This window comes from Nuphar pumila, chromosome 3, assembly GCF_984573655.1.
Source record: "Nuphar pumila chromosome 3, dmNupPumi1.hap1.1, whole genome shotgun sequence".
NCBI classification, from domain to species: domain Eukaryota; kingdom Viridiplantae; phylum Streptophyta; class Magnoliopsida; order Nymphaeales; family Nymphaeaceae; genus Nuphar; species Nuphar pumila.
The window spans coordinates 26,130,781-26,150,191 of NC_143251.1; the positions used below are offsets into that span (position 1 = coordinate 26,130,781).

The window sequence follows — 19,411 nt, forward strand, 5'->3', positions numbered from 1 at the left end:
AAAGGGTCCAATTAACTATCCGGGTTGGACCCGGGAGGTCTGATTAACATGCGGAGCCAAGTATAGTTTGTGAAATTACATAAAGGGTCTCCGCTTGTCTGGCAGGAGCAGTTAGTGCACGACACCTTGTCTTGGGACGTTGCAAGTTCGAATCCCAATGGTATATGGCTGTATAACTGCATGACAGTAGATCGGGATGGGTGCGGGGGACAAGGTTTTCATCACTGTCTTGTCTCAAATTAGTGACCTTCATCTTCCGTTAATCCTCATGACGGGGCAGACTTTGGACCTCCATCCCCGCCTTGTCTTAAATTTATCGTTCCTGTCTTCATTCATGGCCCTAGTCTCTCTCATCCTATTCCCGTTCCCGCATCTCACCAAATTTTATCAACTTCATCTTCTATGGTTGCATTTGCTAGAAGAAGGAGAGGTCGAGCTATCGAGAGTGTTGAGTTGTCATGCAGAGCAGCATGAGGAGCCTTAAGAAAAGGCCAAAAAGGTTGACCGTGCCGACAAAAAGAAAGAGAGGAAGGAGAACTTAAGAAGCTAAAATGGTCATTTTAGGCTTCAGAGTTAAAATTTTAATATTATCAATATAAGAGTTATATATAATTTTATTAAATAACTAAAGATATTTTAATTATTTTACTAACGGGAATCACAAACAGGATGAAAGAAAGTGTACATCCCCTATGGATGGCAGTAGACCGGGGCGGGGGCGGAGGACAAGGTCTCCACCCCTGCCCCATTTCAAAATCTGAACCTCCATCCCCACATGAGGATGGATTTTAACCTCCACGTTCATCCCCATCCCGGTTTCATGTCCCCCATGGTATATAGTCATCCCATGAAAGATTGGAGATGGGGTGGGGAGGAGCGGGGATTGAGATGGGGATGGGGCAGGGCGGGGAATAAGTAAGTCTATCCCTGCCTCCATCTCTATAGGGAGATAGATTTTAACCTTCATCTCTGCCTCCAGGGTCGTACCTGTGTTTTATGGGGCCTGAGGCAGAGGAAAAAAATGGGCCCCCTATTAATAGCAGGAGTTCTGGGGCAGGGCTTTCGAATTTTTTTGAGCCCCTATTAAAAATGGGCTCCCTAAAATTAGACCTCTTATTAATAGTAGGAGTTTGGGGGCAGCGCCTCGAAATTTTTTGAGCCCCCTATTAATAGTAGGAGTTCGAGGGCAGCGCCTTCAAATTTTTTGGGGCCCGTAAATTTTTTTTTGCTGCTTTTGGTCCCCGTTAAAAATGAAATCTCTATTAAAAATGGGCCCCTAAAATTTTTTTTTTTGCCCAGGGCCCAGAGGCCCAAGTCTCATTGGCCTCTTTACAAGTCCGGCTCTGCCTGCCTCCATCCCCATTTTATGCCCTTCATCCCCGAAAGCAGATCAGGTCATGCTGAAAATGAGCTTTTTTGCTCATGCGAACATCCTGGCCGTCTGTTTGCATTTTGGATGAATGCCAAGTGGTTTTGTTGACTTTTGAGCTTTTTAGAATGCAAATAGGATGGCCACGAATGAGCAAAAACGATCATTTTCAGCATGACCTGATCTGCTTCCTTCGTCCCCAGTCCAAACCAAACCGGACGAGGCCTTGTGGTCCCCGGGTCCACTGCCATCCATAGGGACTGTTCTTCGAAGTATGCTCCCTAAGGATTTGTCACACGATTTTTGAGATGAAAAAAATGACTGAAATTTCAAACTTTAGAGCACAAAATGACACTTTTAATCTCAACCTGTTCTCATAATAGCTTTCATGACCATCCTAGGGCAGTTTGAATGCCCCCACAAGACCACTCAGAGTTGTCTGATTCATTATGTCGTTCATTATTTCACGCTCATGGATTTATTTGGTGTTCCAAAGGGATCAGACTCGGTCGAACTCAATGATCCTGTTCGGGCACAGTACTCTACATATATAGAGAGTGGGGTGTAAGTCATCCATTGTAGTTGAACGTGTGCCTGCCGCTGATTTCGCGCACGAACAGCAATGGGCATTGATTATACAAAAAAAAAAGACCTTTAGCGACAGTTCTAGACCGCGCCAAAGGTCGGTTTTCCATTCATCACTTTAGCAGCAGTCTAGAACGGCCACTAAAGAGACAAAAATTCCAAAAATCGATGAACAAACGTTGTTTGTCATTAAGTTATTCAGCGTTACAGCTTTTTGTTATATATATATACACACACACGGAACTAGCGGGGTAGGGCAGGACCAAAAGCCCGGTTTGGACCTAATTTATAAGCCCAAGCCTGACCTGTGACAGACTGGGACGGGCCGGCCCCATTGCCCACCTCTATTGAAAACTTTGATCTTACTATCATAATCAAATGTAAATTTGGATGGAACTGTTAAAACGGTTCTTAGCCTATAGTATAAACAGGTTTTAGTAAATGTGATTAGCCATTTACATGCTTGGACTTTTTCCTTATTGACATTGTTCGTGTGTGTATACGTGAGTAGATGTATGCCAATTTTCAAGATCCGACTTAAGCCAATGGAAAGAGACAGCTCTCTCTCTCTCTCTCTCTCTCTCTCTCTCTCTCTCTCTCTCTCTCTCTCATATGAATAAGCCTACTCACAATATCTTACCGTTCTAGTAGAGTCTGAAACTAGGGATGGCAGTGGACCGGGGGAAAGCGGGGCCCCGCCTCGCCCCGTTTGGAACGGGGATGAAGGGTATGAAACGGGGATGGAGGCGGGGGTGGAGGATAAAATCCATCCCCGCCGCGGAGGCGGGGCGGGGGTGGACGTGCACTTTTCACCGCCCCGCCCCGTCCCCGCCACGATCCCCGCCTAATCCCCAACCCCGCCCCGACCACTTTTCCCCGCAATATCCCCGCCCCGCCCCGCCTCATCCCCGTTTGGACCGGGGATGAAGGGTATGAAACGGGGATGGAGGCGGGGGTGGAGGATAAAATCCATCCCCGCCGCGGAGGCGGGGCGGGGGTGGAGGATAAAATTTTGAGGCGGGGCGGGGGTGGAAACCTTGTCCCCCGCCCCGACCCGCCCCACTGCCATCCCTATCTGAAACTCACATGGAAAGGGAGGGCGGATCAGGTGCCATTAGATTGCACACTTTGAGTGTGCCGTTGCACCTGACCATCCTTCATCTCTGGGATACAGCCTCAGTTATGGGGTGCAACAAAAGATGGATGGTGGATCAGGTGCAACAACACACTAAAGTTTGCAATGTGATTGCAAAACCATGAAAAGGCCCCCTAGTTAGTTAGATAGTAAAACCATGAGATTGGCTCCTCACCTACAAGGAAGATGTTTACATTACTCATAACATGAGTGTGCACATGGAGAATCATTAATGGAATAAACAAACGAGAACAAGCAATCATGCATCATCCTAGCTGTGTGAGCAAGCTTGTGTTGGGCCAAGAGAGATACTCTCTTCAAAAAATGATTATACTGTCCTTCAAAAATGGTGCATTTTGAAAATGCTTACTAATTTGCTAAAATTCTCCTATGCTCAAAATTGCTAATTTCTGACCTTTTTAGGATATTTTTTCATTTTTCACAAGTGAATCTATTGATGTTCCTGATATAGATATGTACGTCGCCCAAAGGTTGCAACATCTCAATAACAAGGACATTAGCATGAAAAATTCATGGACCTGATAAAATTCACATAAAAAATTTATGAACATGACTAACTTGAATCTGAATACAAGAGATTCACTTATAAAATATGTGAATCTTCTGATATTTGCAACCCTAAAGCGAACCTTTTAGAATTTAAAATTTTGAGCTTGGTAGGTTCACGTCATATATTTATGAATGTCCAAACCTTCATGCAGATACTATGTGAACCTTCTTTAATTAAAAACTCACATAAAATCAGGATGTTCACAAATGTATGTTGTGACCTTCACAAATGTATATTGCAAATATCATTACCTTCACATGTTTTTTCATTTGAGTTCAGCAAGTTCGTGTCATACAGTTGTTGACATTCAAACCTTCACACAGATACCATGTGAACCTCTCTTAACAAAAAAACGCATAAAGTAAGCATGTCCTCAAATGTATGGCATGACTTTCGCAAATACTATATGTGAACCTTTTAAAATTTAAAAGTTTGAACTCAACATATTCAAGTCATGAATTTATGGATGTCCTGACCTACGCACAGATGACATGCAAACCTCTTTTAACTAAAAATTCACATAAAGTCAAGATGTCCATAAATGCATGTCATGGTCTTCCCAAAGTCTGACATTCACAAATATTAAGTATGAACCTTTTGTTAATGTAATGCAAATTTATTTAACATGTTAATGTCTTAAGCTTATTTTGTGAATGTCCTTACCTTTGCATATTTTTTTTTCGAGTTTGGCATGTTTGCATCATATATTTGCAATTGGCATTCATACATTCATGCATACGACTTGCAAACCTTCTTCATACATGTTAACCTTTTGACCTTAGTTACGGACCTACTGAACTTTCACATATTCAGTATGTGTTAAGAACCAATACCACATACCCATTCACAATCATTTGGTATTCAAATTCACTCAGGAGACCCTCTAACAGAGACTGAATGTCGCCCTTTCCTATTTGGATTCTTGGATTCTTGTTTTCTTGGACTCTTATTTTGTTTACAACTCTTTGGTATACTCTATAAATAAGTATTATTATTCATGATTAATTATAAATAAAATTAGTAGATTTTTTTTTTCGTTCACCCTATTCATGGAACCTCAGTCCGAGAGGAAATGCATTTTCTCCCTCTCATCTTCCATGTCTTTCTCAACAACAGCCCATTTAGAGAGATCAATGTTCTCCCTATGCCCTATTGTTAGCCCTATCTAACGCTGATCCTAGCTATATCGAGAAAAGATTTCTTTGTTTCTTGGATTTTCCATACTCCAGAGCCTTTCTAAGGCTGAATATGCAGAAATTGTCCCTCCCTTAGGGTCAGGTTTCTAACAGTGGTATCAGACAAAAGCTTTGTTATGGAACCAAGAATGATGAACAAACATGGATTTTCACATCAGCAAGGGCCCACACTCCTGCGTTTAGGTTTTTTTAATTAGTTGATCAAATTGTCGGAGAGTCTAAAATTTGTTTAAATGATGGAGGAGATTATCGAGCATATCTACAATCTTGAGAGTAGCATGGACCATCTTGAGAGCATAGTAGATGAAGAGTTTGTTAGAATAGAATGAGTGCTTGTAGAGATGAATGAAAGAAAAGAAAATAAATTGAGTTACATGTGTCAAATCAACGAGCTCTATCTCTGTCTCCCTGACCACCACCATCACCTACTCCCTACCATTGTGGGCTCCCTCTTTACGACCAACCACCCTTCTGTCAACCATGCCATCATATGACAGAAATGCATTCTTGGAGACAGATCTGACAGAGGTTGTCACAGCAATAAGGGCTCATGCCCGTCTCGAACCCGTTCACTCGTTAGGTTGGAGAAAGCCTCAGCCAATTGCCAAACAGACAAAGGTGGTAGGTGGGATGGGCACAAAACCTCACGCCACCCTCTCCATCCTGTGACTAGTCTAATGGGATAGGGCGGCACCACTGGCGGGAACCCATCTGACATTTTCCCATCGGCCAGACCTGGCTAGCTATCGCCCTCACAGATGGTCAAAAGCACAACTCGTGGTGGAGGAGACCCCAGCTGACCCCTTCTCTTTGCAGCACGGGAGCCAGATCAACAGAGGCATCGCCGCAGACTGACCCTTTACCGACCATGGCTAGCCAGTGCAATCCCCACCAACTGGTGGGAGCTTCCTAACACCCACAACGCGTTGGTGATGGAGGAACCACCTCTCTCTCTCTCTCTCTCTCTCTCTCTCTCTCTCTCGGGCAAAGCGGCCAACCACCACTCAATTTGGGAAATGGCTAGCGAGCCACTGCTAGCCCTCCCAGGCTGGCAACAGCCATGGTTGTTGTCAGATGCTACCTCCAACGGAGTCCCACCATGGGAGGCCAATGAAGGGTTTCCTAATCCTAACATCACCCTACCCCCTTCTCCATCATGAGAGACCCACTCACGATGAGTGGGTTGAAACTGGTTCAAAATAGAATCAGTTCTCACTAGCTGATTCACCCCCACAACCTCATATTACCCTTGATTCAGACAGAACCAGTTTCCAACTCACTCACTCATAGCCCCAAACCCTTCCTTCAAGTCTATATATGATCCGTAATGACCCAAGTAACCCCAAACTCTATTTAAACAAAACAGAATCTACTTATACCCATCTATCTACTTATCAAGTCCAATCAGATCATGTCCAAGAACCTTCCCATGTTCGATTTTCTAACTACATGGTAGAACGAGATTGAAAAAATGCAAGCAAATCCATACTTGAAAGCAAATTTTTTGCTACTTGGGGAGAATGATGCAGAGCAACACAGAAGACCTGGGTCTATAAGAGACCAATTAGTTTTATTTACATTTTTGGATCTTTATTTGTAACATATATGGGATTGGACGATGAGCTACCGTTGGCCCTCCCTAGCTGATGATAGCCATGGCGGTCATCGCCTGCTACCTCTAACAAAGTCCCACCATGGGAGGCAGGTGAGGGGTTTCCTAACCCTACCTTCATCATGCCCTCTTCTCCATAATGAGAGACCCACTCACGATGGGTGGGTGAGAACCAACTCAAAACAGAATCGGTTCTCACTACCTGGTTCACCCCCATAACCTCAGATTACCCTTGATTCAGACATGGAAACTGGTTCTACTAGCCAGAACCTGTTCCAACTCACTCCTAGCCCCAAACCCTTCTTTCAAGTCAAGATCTAATCCACAATGACTCAAGTAATCCCAAACTTGATTTAAGCCAAACAGATCCTGCTTATACCCATCCATCTACTTACCAAGTCCAATCTGATCTTGTCCAAAAACCTTTCTATGTTCGATTTCCTAACCACGTGGTAGAGTGAGATTGAAAAAAATGCAAGCAGATCCACACTTGAGGGCAAATCTTCTCATGCTTGGGGAGAATGATGTTGAGCAACACTGAAGACCTGGTTACATAAGAGACCAATTAGTTTTATTTGCATTTTTTGATATTTATTTATAACATATATGGGATTTAGTGATTAGATCCAATATTCATATTCTTATTAGATTATGATACATTTTATCTGGTTAGAGGGTTATCAAGATAAGTAGTTTAGGAAAATGTTTGACTCCGAGAGTGACAAGAAACAGTTGTTGCAGTAATCCAGAGTTCTCGCCTTGAGGATAAGGCGAGATTGAGAGGGGTGGGTTGTTATGAACTATCGCCCCATACTAATTCATGATGGTTTGAGATATAAATTTGCTCAAGAGACCCACTCTTATAGGGATTTGAGGATGCCCTTTCCTATTTGGATTCTTATTTTCATTGACTCTTATTTCATTTATAACACTTTGGTAGACTCTATAAATAAGTGTTATTATTCTTGATTAATTATGAATAAAATTAACAGATTGATTGTTTTTTTGTTCACCCTGTTCATGAAGCCCTAGTTCTAGAGGAAATGCCTTTTCTCCTTCTCATCTTCCACGACTTTCTCAACAACAGCCCACCTGGAGAGATCGATATTCTCCCTATGTCCTACTGTTAGCCCTATTTAGCGCAGTGCCTAACTAGATCAAAAAAGAATTTCATTTTTTCTATCTTTTCCCTGCGTCAAAAACTTCTAGAGGCCAGATTTGTAGAAACCATCCATCTGTAACATCCCAAAATTTTAATCGAAAAATATGTAATTTTTTTTAAAATACAAGGTCTTATCTATGACATTGTCTTAACCGAATTGGGCTCTAAGTAGTTAGCTTGTGCAAGCACCAGCGTTTTATAGTCCCTAAAACTAAATTCGAGAAAAGATGTCCAAGTGGTAAAATCTTTTTATTTTAAAATCATATATACTTTAAAATTCACAATGCTAACATTATTTTGAAAATGGTTAAACATTTTGGGCATGTTATAGGTATTTAAGACAACATCAACAAACCATAAACTATTCAAAACCAGTCATTCTATAATTAAATAATTTATATCAATGGTTCAATTAAATAAACAGTTATCAGAGTAAATAAAATTCACGAGATCTAAATAAAATAAAAGAATAGGTTCACATGGCACTCCTTCAACATCCCACAACTGCTCATCACTCATTAATTATATGTGCATTTTAAAAGTAAAGGGTTAGACTCCCAACCAAGTTTTCGTAGGACACACATTAACGTTGCATTCAAAAAGCACACATAAGCATGTATTATAACAACACACAACATATCATAGCATACATTTAACCGAATCTCAACAATAGTTAAATTTCAAGAAAGACATTATCATAACATGTTAATATTAAACATCATATTATCATAGGAATGCTTTCAATAGAAATAATAAAGATAAACATAACTATAATAAAAGTACAGTGATCATAATCATCTAATTAATTAATTTTTTTGTTTAATCCTATAGGCACCTCCATGCAAAATTCTTCATCCAGTCAAGACCATTCAGTCATTTATTATGATGTGTTTTATTATAAAATGAATGGCTAACTAAATGACAACCCAAAAGGAGAACGACTAACAACTGAGAGAAAATATCATTCACCATATGATGGTTCTTCTCAGTATGACAGTAATAAAAATATTGCACCAACTGCTATTTAGGTACTTAGTGGTGAGAACATCTTCTCAAGAAATCCTTGAGCCTTTCCCATGTTTCATGGAATTGCACTCCTTCCAACTGCAGGAAGTTAGTGATTGCTTTCATGTACTTATTCATTTTATCAATGGAAAAATATTTCTTTAAAAATTCTTTTTGAAGTTGCTCCCATGTGGTAATCCAAATCGAGTCAATGAACTTTAACCAATGCTTCGCCTTATCTTTCAAAGAGAAGGGAAAGAGCATGAGTTTTAAGGCATCATCATCAAAATTGTGAATTTGCACAGTCGAACAAATTTCTAGGAATTCATCAAGGTGATGATAAGGATCCTCATTACTAAGGTCATAGAAAGATGGAAGCATTTGAATAATATTGGTCTTGATCTCAAAGGTGTTTGCCCCTACATCTGGTATTGTGATGCAAGAGGTTGGGGTGTACTCATTAGGAATGAAGTACTCTCTAAGTGGGTGTGTTGGGACCTCCTCACCTATTGCTCTAGCTTGTGGCGAGCGGCTCCTAAACAACTGTTCTGGATTGGAAAGCTCGGGTTGGAGCTGAAGGTCTTGGGAGCATCACCCTTGCATATACCGCAGTTAGACCTGATATAGCAAATGTCCTAGAAGTGGTTTTCTACCTACACTACCGTGCAATTGCGATTAAACCACACCACGAAGCATGCAATTATAACGAAAGCAAACAAACTGTCAATCACACACTTGAAACAATAGGGTTATCTTGACAATAAGCAAACTAGATGCACGATCACCTAAGTTGGTTACCCTAATTAGGTAGGTCGGGCAGTAAAAATAAGATAGTTGTAGGGTTAACACACAAGCATGGTTCTAACAATCCTAGTTAATTTATGAAAGCAAACTAACAATCCTAACATAAAGAAAGAAATTAAACTAACAATCCTAAATAATTAACAAAGGCAAGCTAGCAATCCTAAATATACGTGAACGAACACTAGGCAATAAAGTGAATACCTAGCCTTATGCGTCGTACCTTAGCAACGACACCAAAAATTTGGTGTGATTTTGATTTTAAAATATATTTTTCAATAAAAAGCAAGTGTAAACCGTACACCAAATTTCAATAACCGGTTCGCATACTAAAGTGGTGAAGTCTGGGTCGAATCCACATGGAACGAAGTAAGACTACGTATTCCACTCAATTCACACTTTTTTATTGCCTTAAAATAAAAAAATGTGTGAAAGCAATCGAGTACTAAGCCTATTACAAGTGTCAAGCAAAAATTAATACAACTCGATTTAAAACATGGCTTAAGGCCCTACTTAACTAAGTGAAATAAAAATAGAAATGAATACAAATGAGAACAGCCACTCAATGTCCTTGTCACAGTTATGTACGCAAGAGGGCTACCTTCACCTGTAAAACACTGCAAACACAAAAAGAAAATAAACTTGCTTGCGCAAGAGTTAGTACAACCTAACCTAATCTAAACCTTAGATGCTAAATGCAGACCTATATGCACACTAAGTCAAAGAAAATGCATACCTAAACAACTCTAAAAACAGACGTAAATGTAATCCAAGATGGTAGGACACGACTATGCATAGGGTTTAGTCCAACACAATGACTAGACCGCACTACCGGCTAGACTCGAGCCTAGCTGGCTGGACCGATTTTATAAATAGATGAAGTCTGATTTTCTGACAAAAATCAGCGTATGGTCTACTATAACATACGTGGTTAGACCTCAAAAATTCTGTTGGGTCTGCTTTGAACCTCTACTAAAGTGAAAAGACAAATCTGCCCCTTTCTTGCGCTAACCGATTGGGTCGAGTAGATTAGATCGACTAAGTGGATGCACAAACCAAACTTAATCTAATTAAATGTATGACAAACTTGAACCAATGCTTGAACTGACTCTAGACAACCTAAAAATAACTTGAGATGGAATAAAAATGAAAGAAAACACTGAAAATTGACTCGGGTCAACCGACACCTAAGCTCGTGCATTAAGCCTAATTGAAACTATGTTATCCTGCGACAGACCCAAAAAACTCGGTCTGTTAAAATCTATGCCACTGACTGCTCCAAGTAGTGATGGTCGCAAAATTTTAACTATAGGTTCATGTGTTTGTCAATGAGCTACAACCCCAAACTTGGCTCGATTTGACCAAAAAATGAGCATAAAATGACGTTAACAGTGTTGGTTGGATGGATTCCTAACAGGTTCTGACAGATTGGTTTGTGACATCTAAAACTCCATGCTCTGATATCAAACAAAATTCTGAAAAAATTAGGATATAAAGTAGACAAACAAGACTTCAATATAAAAGAAAAAATTAGAAAAAACTTAAAAATTGTAAGAAATATGCTCTTCACAAGATCAGCCTGATAGATCTTAATTGCGCCTGGCATCAGGGATGCCCCTCGACTTTTGGACTTTATAAGTCCAGATCCAGTGGATGAAATCATACAAAAATTTAACATAGACCAGTTGGATGTGTTCTCTGCAACATATCCAAAAATCAGATTAATCGAAGATCGAAAACTGCCTGAACCTGGCCATTTTCGATTGAATAAGCCTGTTGTGGATCTAGAAACTAGATTTTGTATTTGGGTGATTTTGATCTGATCTGGAATGGGTTTCTTCTCAAAAAAATCACAGAATGTCAAGGACAACTTTCTCTAGTGAAAAGGGATTTTTAATGGATTTTTAAGTCTATAAAAAACTGTCAAAAATTGCAGACAAAGAGAAATGGATGCAAGATGTTAATCCTACCGTAGTGGCGATTTTTGAGTTGCAGCATTGGAGGGGTTAGGCTGGCCAACATCTTCGACTTCACCTCAGACGTAGAAGAGGGTTAAAGAAGAGAATAGACAGAGTAAGAAACACAAGACTTACTGGAGAGGCTGGTGCTCAACCTAGAACAGAGGAGGAAGAGGGCAACTACAATAGGAAAAATTGATTTATGCAAGAGGAGAATGAGGTTCTCTTCTTTCTCTGAAGCTTTTATTTAGAAGGCGCTATTTTGGTAGATCTGGTTCACCACTTGCCCCTTCTGAAACATGCATAAAAGGGAAACAATGAGGAAATAAGAAAATTAAAAGGAAAATATTTGATTTATACGTACTTTGCATCTTTCATGATTTATTGAAAATCCAGACCTTAGTTAGGTCATACGCTGGTGACTTAGATGTTTACGTAAAAGCAATTTTGAGCAAATACAAAACTTTTTTAATAGGGATTTCTTCGCCAAACAATATTTTGAATGAGGCAGGACATTTGGAATTGCTTTGGCAATAGGGATCAGTCATTATTTGTACATTATTTGTATGCTTATTATAGCGCAACTATATTTAGTAAAAATAGGAGCCTGTGCATATGACAGCGCAACGACAATATAAAATGCGTAAGAAAGGCTCGATGGGTGAAACCACACATCGACTAAGTAAATTGTGTAAAGCAGAAACTTAGGCACATATAGCGCTATGACAATACAAAATGTGTAAGCAAGGCCCGGTGGGTGAAATCACACATTGGGCTAAGTAAATTGTGTAAAGCAGGAGCTTAGAGCACATATAGCATGACGACAATACAAAATGCATAAGCAAGGCCCGATAGGTGAAATCATGTATCAGGCTAAGTAAATTGCGTAAAGCAAAAGCTTGGGCGCATATAACACAATGACAAGACAAAATGCGTAAGCAAAGTATATGTATATTTTTACATATATATAGTAGATAAGAAATTAGCTGCAAGGATATGTGCTTGGACACCGAAGCAAGATTATGATGCCCTAGTGAGCGTAATCCAAGGATTAAGACTCTATGACACTTAGTTCACCGTAAATATCAAGAGATAGTTGCAAGGCTACACGTGTGGACATCAAAGCAAGCTTGTGGTGCCCTAGAGGGCATGAAGCAAGGATTAGAACTAGATATTATTTTAGAAAGGTATACGAAAAGAAAAATCTCATCATACACAATAATTATTTAAGCAAATAACTTGAAAGAGAGGGAACAACATGCAAACCTTCCAAGATTCAAAGGTGGCGGGTTAATACAACGTTTGAGGCGCTCATAGGTCGTGGCTGGCATGTCCTTACGTTCGATACAGTTACAACCAAGAGTGTCTCTTGCAGAACTTGTCTGCACAGTGAAATGACCAGGTTTATGTCAATGACAGATTGGACCTAGTTTAGGTCTAACTGGGTTTGAACCTACCTCAAGTGGGCTAGAATATGTTAGATGGGTTAGACCTAGTCAAGAAAAAGGTAGAGGAGGTCAACCAGTTAGGGTTAAGGGGTCTTGTCCCAACTTGGTTTACTCTATGTTAGGTGGGTTCAAGCTCACCTCAAGTAGGCTCAGTCTAGGTCAAGTGGGCTTGACCTAGGCTTAGACCAAAATAAAGAAACAGAGACAAATGCTAACCTGGTAGGTCAAGTTGACTTGACCAAACTGGGCTCAGGCTAGGCCAAATAGGTCCAACCTCACTGTAAGTGGGCTTAGTCTAGGCTAGAACCAATAGAGAGGAGAGAGTCTAGAGAGAGAAAATGTAAAGAGAGGGGGGTGATTTTTAATAAGGGTTCTCCTACTATTTATAGAAGAATTTATGGATCTTAGATCCAGGTGTGTTCCGGTTTTGATCTAGTGCACCTGATCCAAGATCCAAACTTAAAGGCAAAGTAACATAATGACATCAATGTCCCTATAGGGCCCACTTGATATTTTCATGAGATATTTATGTGGGCCCCACTTGTTATTTTCATGATATATTTATGTGGGGCCCATAAGATATTTTTGTGAGATATTTATATGGGGCCCACAAGATATTTTTATGGGGCCTGCAAATTTTCAGAGTTTTGTTAATATTTTTCATGAAAAAAATATGAGTTCACCATTTTCTTTGTCTCGACGAGATAAAGCGAATTGGCTCCACGAAATTTCTTAATTTTGTTCACCGAGTAAGTTACAACTCTTTGATTATTTGATCGTATATCCCTGAGAATATATACATCCTAAGTATAATTGGTTCTACAAAATTCATTTATTTTGCATTCTGGGTTAATACAATAAATTTACATAAAATATCTCTTATTTTTATTCAGAATTTTTACTAAAAAATTATGAGTCTTACATTAGCAAATTCACTTGTACAAAAGGTAAAAATGTTTACATAAAGTCAAGAATCGACAATTTTGGACATGACATGGATTTTGAGAAATTAGTAAACATTTTAAAAAATGTACCAGTTTTTAATGATAGTACGATCATTTTATTTATTCTTTCTACTGATAGAAAACTTAACCTAAAAATAATTATGGTTGGATGATTCTTTGATGTAACCTTGAATTCGAGGTTAGAAGAAGCTCTACTTCTACCAACTACTATGTAACTAAAGACTAAAACTCAAATTTAATGGAAAATAAATAATTAAATTGAAAGAAAATACTCCAAATTTATTCATGAACCAACCATCTACAAATCCACATATAAAATATTTATAAGCAACTAATGAAAACCCTAATTTTATGATGAATTTTGGATAGATCTGATATATAAACAAAACCCAAACAAACTAATAAATTTTTTTGGATCCACAAGTGGATTCTGCACCTGGATTCCCTTCCTTCATGCTCCTGCATCATTCTAATTGGAATATACCCTGGGGTAATGATCCCCACACTTAAATGGATTGAATTGTGTATAAGATTGACTTGTGTTCTTTACCTTAGTTTGATATATTGGTTAATGATCTTCTAAGTTTTAAAACTATCACCATCACTTGCAAGGCTCTATTTGGGAATTGATAGCTAGGATGGCGATTTATGCATAAACTCCTTTCAACTACCATTTACAAGACATTGCTTAATATCCTTTTCAAAAGTTTCTATAGGAAATGTCATGGAATCCATGAGCTAGTTATATACTTGGCTCATTTGTTATTTTCTTGATATTTACACAGAGAAACCACCCCCAAGGATCAGAGACCAAGTCATGCTAGCTTTGTCTATTGTACTTATGGTCATTGTCCTAGCAATATAAAACTTTGCGGGCTTACCCCTTGCTCGAGGGAGTCGCCACGCTTTTGGCCAATTTGTTATTGTTCATCAAATTTTTTAAATTGTTGATCACATGCCTACTCATTTCTCTTCCTTGTGTCTGTCAAACTGAAGGATGAAGTAATGAAAAGATGCAAAATGAAATATATAAAATGGGTTTTAATAGACTTTTTGCTTTTATTTATAATTATGACCCTCGTACATATGTTGAACATGGTAAGTTTCTAGAAATTAGACACCTGGATCATGTTTTTTAGTTTAAAAAATGATTTTTTGAGCCTCTAAATTTTATAAAAATTTTAAACCATTGATTTTTAAACCTTATAAAATTTTATTCACCAATCCTTATAAAATCAAACATTATATCACATATATATTTAGTTATGACTTTGTCAGTGCCCAAACTTCAAGTTATTCAAGTGCAAGAGATAGAAACCTGATAGTTGGTGTTGTCATCTATTATGCATACATTACTAACATCATTGAAGGTGAATATAGTGAAGATATGTTATTTGTTCTATTCAAGTGTGAATAGTATGATATCCTCAATCATCATCCAAAAGAAATAAAGAAAGATAAATTTGGTTTTACACTTGCCAACATAACTTGAGTTACATGGAGGACAAACCCTATGTGTTTGCATCTCAAGTAGAATAAAACTTTTATGTGCAAGATCATACTATTATATATTGATAGGTTATTATTAGAACAAAACCATGAAATTTATTTGATATATGCAACAAAAAGGTAGGTGAATTGCATGACATGAATGATGATGCACAATAACCACATTGAGGTAGTGAACCACATGCTATTGATGTTGTTCAAAGTATAAATGGCGATGTTGATATAAATTAAGTCATGACAAATATCACTGCAACAAACATTGAAAGCCCAATTGACACACCCATAGGAGAATGTCTATATGATAGTGGTAGGTTTTCATTTATTTGGTAATATGTTTGTGCTTTTTGTGATATTCATATTTTTATAATATATTGATTGAATGCACCTTAAATTAGATTTCTTTTTAGTATAAGTTAAATTTTAGGGCTTTGCATATTAATCCATATTTTTGCAATTTTCTTAATGAATGCATGTTAAATCTAATTTCCTTTCTCATGTATAATTTAAATTTTAGGGGTTTTGCATTATAAATCATATTTTGTAATATATTATTGAATGCATGCTTATTTTGTTATAAATATTGATAACTTATTGTTAAATTTTAAATGGATGCTTCTATATGTGTATCATTAGAAGCATAAGTTTGACATTAATATGTATGGCCAACCCATAGGGTAAGATGCACAATAACTAAATTGCTTTGTAGAAATAATCACACGAGATCCTGACCACACAGCTTTACTTTTTTTTCCTAGCATGTATTGCTAGATTCTTACAAGAATGATGCTTGAACTTTAGTGTTGGTATATATATTTCTTATATATGTATATAATATATTTTGTAATTGTAATATTTATTCATTCAACTATATGTAAGATATGTATTGTATTTGCAGGAAAAGTTTGGCATTCTTGAGATGATGAAAGCATACGTGTTGAAAGAATGTGCAAAAGTCTAAGGAAACTTTAGGTGCGAGCTTAGGAAGAGCCTCAAGCAACATAGTACTCTTATTGAGCTATAAAATTGTTTGTATATTTGAAATAAAATATTTTTTTATTAGTTATGTCTAACATATTAATTCATGAATTTTCTCTAATATTCTATGTTTTTAAGTTCAATTATGAATGTTGGAGTTATGGAGGGTTAAAGAAAGAAATATATATAGTTGTGTGTGTACGTATACTTTAAATATTATATTTTTTGCATGACTTCAAATATGAATGTTGGAGTTACATAGTTCAAATGTGAATATTAGAGTTATGGATATTCATTATTGAATGAATAAAATGAATGAAATGGATGATAAGCATAATTTAGAATGAATGAGAAGTATGAACTACTTCAAGTTAACTCAATGAATAAATGTATATATGACATGCTTGTTTTGGTGATGAATGAATGAATGATTATAAGAGTTGGTTTATATTGAATGCAAAAAATGAACGTATGTATGAGCATGTTCATTTATGAATGAATAAGCAGGTTCATTTTGAATGAATGAAATGAATGAATGTATGAACTAATTCATTTTTAAATGAATGGATACACGTATGAGCATATTCACTTTTGAATGAATGATTGAATGTATGTATAATGAATGAATGTATGTATAAGCAGATTCATTTTCAAATGAATGAATGAATAATTGTAAGAGTTGATTCATACTGAATGCAAAAAATAAATATATGTATGAGCATGTTCATTTTAGAATGAATGGAATGTCCAAGCAAGTTCATTTTGAATGAATGAAATGAATAAATGTATGAACTAGCTCATTTTTAAATGAATGAATACGTGTATAAGTAAGTTCATTTTAGAATGAATAAATGAATGTATGAGTAGGTTATACATGAAAAAAATTAAATTAACGAAAAACTATCACTTAAGCTAAAAAATACCAAAAAAGGTTTTTTGTGTGTGTTTTTTTAGCACCAGAAAAAACCTTTTTGCACTATTTTAGCGCTAAAAAAGGCTTTTTTTTTGCTATTTGAGTGTTAGAAAAGGCTTTTTCTGGCACTAATTTAGTGCTAGAATATACTTGTTTTTTCTGGCGGTATTTTATTGTCAATAAAAACACATTTATTGGCACTATGCATCAATACTAATAAATGTATTATTGGCAACACTTTTACTGGCAAAACTACCGGCGCTAGGCATACTTTTATTGGCACTAATTTAGCCCTAGTAAAGATCGGATTTCTTGTAGTGTAAAAAAAAAAACCGTCATAAAGTGCATCTACAATGAACTATGTCTTGATGCGAGTTTTAGACATGAATTGGCAAACTTTTTGAAAAATAAGAGACGAGAGCATACACTTTTTCTTTTTCTTTATTTTAATTAATTTAAAATGTTCTTTGATATTTTAATATATAAACATATATTTATGATTGAAATTTAATATTACTAAAACTATTAAAAATAATAAAATATTGTCTGTAATATGTCATGAGCGTATCATCGGCCATATGCATGAACTGGAATAGATCAATTTAAGCGTTTCTGCACACGGGTCTAGTGGACTCTCTTTGAAGCATGAAGGAATGCCAGAGGGAGGTGTTCATTGTCCAAGCATAAATTAATAAAAATGTTTCATTTATTTAAAATGATTGGTAAATCTTGTTCTCATGTAAGTGGGGTTGAGCCCAGTCTTCTTGATCATAGGTTACAAATTTTAGATAGCAATGGGAAAAGAATTCAAGAAAAGGAATTTATTTATTTAAGTGGAATCAAGGTAACATCCAAGTCGTTGTAGTATAGTGGTGAGTATTCCCGCCTGTCACGCGGGTGACCCGGGTTCGATCCCCGGCAACGGCGATTATTCCTTTTTTTATATTTCTAAAAATTGTACCTTCGTCTGGCAAATATATTCTTTGAATAAAGTTATCCAACTATTTTAATGTACCTATTGTATCTGAAGCCGGAAATAAAAAGAAAGTTTCTTATCTTGAAGAGCTTTATTCTTGAGATGCGTCAAAATCAATGTTTTTTTATAGAGAAAGCTGGGGTTAGGCAGACCCTTAACAGTTATACAACCATGTACACAATTGGGATTCGAACTTACAACATCCCAACACAATGCTACGTGCACTAACTGCTCCTGCCAGACTAGCGGAACCCCTGTTGGTGCGTCAAATTCAATGTTACAAAGATAGGTATTGGCATTTTCTTAAAGTTCATGATACATTAAAAAAGTAATACTATTTTTTTGGAAAATTTTAAAGAACATAAGGATTAAAAACATATTAATTATTGCATTAAAATCATGATATCTTAGAATATAACAAATCTTCTCTGATTTTTCACTTCCTGAAGATGTCCTGATGTTTTCCAGTAGGGTTGAAATAACATTGGTAGCATCACCACCATGTTTTTATTAATGTAGGACAGAGAAAACGCCATTGAAATCATAGGCCTAGTTGTGTTGGCTAAACCTGCCCTACCCGGGCCAAAGAGGGCACCACTATGTTATTCAACAAACTATGACAAAATTTGATTAATTTGCTAACTTTTTTTTTTATATATTTACACCGAGAAACCGCCCCAAGATCAGAGACTTAGCCGCATTGGCTCTACCTGCTGTACTCATGATTAGTGTCTTAGCAGCATAAAACTTCATGGGCTTACTCCTTGCCTTCAAAGAGTCGACACGCTTCGGCTTACGCACGGGGTGATGCCCATGAGATTTGAACTTAGACCACTTGCCCAGCAGCCTAGGCCCCATCCCACTATGCTAAACCCCTTTGGAGCGATTAACTCATGGGTAACTACAATCAATAAACCTTATCTTTTTTTTTGGAGAATCTCTGAAAGTCATAAAAGAAAGGAAAATAAAATAGGTTAATGCTAAGACCAAATCATGATATTTGAAAATATTGCAAACTTCTCTTCATTTTCCCTTTTCTGAAAATATCTGGATAATTATGACCACGATCAAAATAGCCTTCACATCCAATTGGCATGAGGCACCACCATGTTATTGGAACTCTACGAAAAAAACTTGGTCAACTTTTTGACGTAATAAGGAGAAACCACCGTTATGGTTTAGATGTCTCCTACAGGCTGAAAGGTGTCATGTTACTGATATATATATATAT

General features: G+C 37.3%; 1 non-coding gene across 1 annotated transcript; it reads left to right on the forward strand.

Annotated features, from left to right (window-relative positions):
* The first annotated feature begins 18,059 nt into the window (after positions 1–18,059).
* On the forward strand, positions 18,060–18,131 carry TRNAD-GUC (transfer RNA aspartic acid (anticodon GUC)). Its single transcript has one exon. It is a non-coding gene; the product is annotated as a tRNA-Asp (tRNA).
* The last annotated feature ends 1,280 nt before the right edge of the window (positions 18,132–19,411 follow it).